The sequence below is a fragment of the Dermacentor variabilis genome, chromosome 7 (assembly GCF_050947875.1).
Source record: "Dermacentor variabilis isolate Ectoservices chromosome 7, ASM5094787v1, whole genome shotgun sequence".
Taxonomy (NCBI): Eukaryota; Metazoa; Arthropoda; class Arachnida; order Ixodida; family Ixodidae; genus Dermacentor; species Dermacentor variabilis.
In genome coordinates, this window is record NC_134574.1 from 33713103 (window position 1) to 33716726 (window position 3624).

The window sequence follows — 3624 nt, forward strand, 5'->3', positions numbered from 1 at the left end:
GCATGAGGCTGCATTCGACTTCACGCATGGAGATGCACCCCTTCATTTGCCGTCGTCCCGCGCTCGTCACAGAATAGATACCGGCTCCGCACACCCCATCCGCCAGAAGCCCTACCGAGTGTCATCCTCCGAGCGAAAGGTTATTGCACAACAAGTCAAGGAGATGATGGACAAAGGTGTCGTTCAAGAGTCGTCTAGTCCTTGGGCAGCCCCAGTAATCCTGGTCAGAAAAAAAGATGGCTCCTGGAGATTCTGCGTGGATTACAGACATCTAAACGCAGTGACGAAGAAGGATGTCTATCCACTACCGCGAATAGATGACGTCATTGATTGCTTACACGCTGCTTCTTACTTCTCAACACTTGATTTGCGATCGGGGTATTGGCAAATACCTATGGACCCTGCCGACAAGGAAAAGACCGCTTTCGTGACTCCAGATGGCCTATTCGAATTTAATGTTATGCCTTTTGGCCTTTGCAATGCTCCTGCCACCTTCGAAAGATTCATGGACACAGTACTACGTGGTCTGAAGTGGGAGATATGCATGTGTTACCTCGATGATGTTGTAATCTTTGGCCGCACGTTTGAAGAACATAATCAACGCCTCAGCCTTGTTCTCGACTGCATCGAGAAAGCTGGGCTGGTTCTAAACTCAAAGAAATGCCGCTTTGGCGAACGTCAAACACTGGTCCTGGGACACTTAGTTGACAAGGATGGCGTCAGACCCGATCCTCGTAAGATTGAAGCGGTGAGCTCCTTCAAGCCACCACAATCAGCACGAGAACTTCGCTCATTCATTGGCCTATGTTCATATTTTCGTCGTTTTGTTCCCAGGTTTGCCGACATCGTTTACCCGTTGACAAGTATTTTGCGACAAAATGCATCCTTCAATTGGACACCAGAGTGTGACGCATCATTTTCTCAACTGAAATTTATACTAACGTCAGCACCGCTCTTGCGTCACTTCGATCCGTCTTGCCCAACTGAAGTTCACACTGATGCTAGTGGAATTGGGATAGGAGCGGTGCTTGTACAACGTCACAGTGGCGCAGAACATGTAGTCGCATATGCCAGCCGTTGCCTGAGCAAATCTGAACGGAATTATACGGTTACGGAACAGGAATGCCTGGCAGCTGTTTTCGCCATACAGAAGTTTCGGTGTTATCTTTACGGTAGACCATTCAAGATTATCACCGACCATCATTCTTTATGCTGGCTGGTCGGTTTGCGTGATCCCTCTGGTCGCCTCGCACGTTGGGCACTGCGCCTCCAGGAATACGACTTTGTGGTGTCGTACAAGAGTGGCCGTCGTCACGCTGACGCAGACTGCCTCTCTCGGATTCCTCTTGCGGCTACCGACTGCGATGCTGAGAATTTTGACGACTGTCTCGCTGCTGTTACTTCTACGTTCCCTGACGCGGCAGACTTTCAGCGAGAACAACGGAGTGATGTTACCCTCGATCCGCTTTTTGTTGCCGCCCGTACTTCTCAAGGCAGTGGTCGCTTTACCGTCCGTGATAAATTACTCTACAAAACTAATTATTCCGGGCATGGAGCGCGTTTTCTGCTTGTTGTCCCGGAGAGCCTTCGCTCCGACGTTCTACGCGCCATGCATGATGATGTGACATCCGGCCATTTCGGTTTCGTACGAACACTACACCGCACGCAGGAGCGCTTTTACTGGCCCAAGATGTACGAAACAACCAAGCGCTATGTCGCTAGTTGTGAAACGTGCCAACGTCACAAGCGACCGACCACCGCAGCCCCGGGTCCCCTTCGGCCATTGACACCACCCAACACGCCATTCGAGCAAGTAGGCATTGACCTTTTGGGTCCATTCCCGTTATCTAGCAACAAGAACCGTTGGATAATTGTCTGCGTAGACCATCTTACACGGTATGCAGAAACTGCAGCCATACCGTCTTCCACCGCCGCTTGCGTGGCGGCCTTCCTGTTGCGTTCCGTGGTCCTTCGTCATGGCCCACCACGTGTCATCATCAGCGACCGTGGTCGCCAGTTCACTGCTGATGCCATTGAAGAGCTACTTCGTTTGTGCACTTCCCAGTTCCGTCATTCCACGCCGTACCATCCACAGACCAATGGCCTCGTTGAAAGGACGAACAGAACGCTGACCAACATGCGTGCCATGTACGTCTCCTCCAATCATAAGAACTGGGACGACGTGCTGCCCTTCATCACTTACGCATACAACACGGCGAAACACGAAACCACGAACTATAGCCCATTTTATCTCCTCTATGCCAGGTTACCGCGAAGCCCTCTGGACACTTTCTTACCGTTCGTTCTGCACAGTGACGATTCTGTATCGAAGACTTTGTGTCTCGCCGAAGAAGCGCGTCGAATAGCTCGTCTTCGTACTCTGGCCTCGCAAAGTCGTTCGAAAGAGCGATACGACAACCGTCACGTACAAGTATCGTTGGAAAAAGGTGACTTGGTCCTTCTTTGGACACCGCAACGCAAGCGTGGATTGTGCCAAAAGTTATTGTCAAAATATTCAGGCCCATTTGTAGTTGTGGACCGCCTGAGCGAACTCACTTACGTCATAGCTCGCCTACTGTGCAATGGTCGGCGATCAAGCAGCACTCAGCTGACTCACATTGCTCGCCTGAAGCCTTTCTACCCTGCTTGCGCATCCTGACTCGCCCCACGGGCTTCGTCTGCTTGCGGGGAAATGTAACAGATACAAAAGGCACGGACAAGAGAAAAGAAGGGAAGACGAAGAGGACGAAGCGTTGGAGAGGCCGAGCTGCGCTACTATCACGCGACGATCATCATCCATCGCCTGTAAATAAAATCATTTCTTCGCAACTCTTCGTAACAATATATATATATATATATATATATATATATATATATATATATATATATATATATATATATATATATATATATATATATATATATATATATATATATATATATATATATATATATATACAGAGAGAAGCCCATATGATGGAACGTTGCAAGAGCGTTACCAGTGCGCTGCAGAGCACGCCTATCATTTACAACAACCGCTCTCTACATTTTAGTAACTTCACCGCATTACGCTGATGTCAACTGAAAGTCTTGTTTATATAAATTTTTTTTCAGCGAATGGCCCAAATTGGTGCGACCAAAATAAACAAAACCATTCATTGGTGTCCGAGTCTTAGCAGGAAAATATTTGCAGTGCTTGTGGTTAAATAAGGCGACGCTAATGAAATATTCATGCCCCGATACAATCCTGATAGAGAACATGCAAAATTCTGCTAGTACGCTTACCCATACATCTTCTTTGGATCACATGTGAAGGCGAACTACACCCTAGAAGTAGAGTTAAAGCAGATTTGTTAGAGCCCGTGTCGTTATCCTAGCCGACAGCTCCTCTTTAATACATCGTCGCTATTCGCAAGCCTAATGACGTCTGAATGCCGTCTTCAGCGTAAAGTCAGCCATCTTGTGCAAGTCTACCTAATAGGGCCAAAAGCTGACTTCCAGTATTTGAGAAATCCAGAACGCCCGCGCTTCGTTCACATAATGGATAACGGTCGCCAGTGCACATGGCTGTCGTACCGCCGAACGAGACGCCTCATTCTAACGCTCTCTTCAAACAGCTCTGCT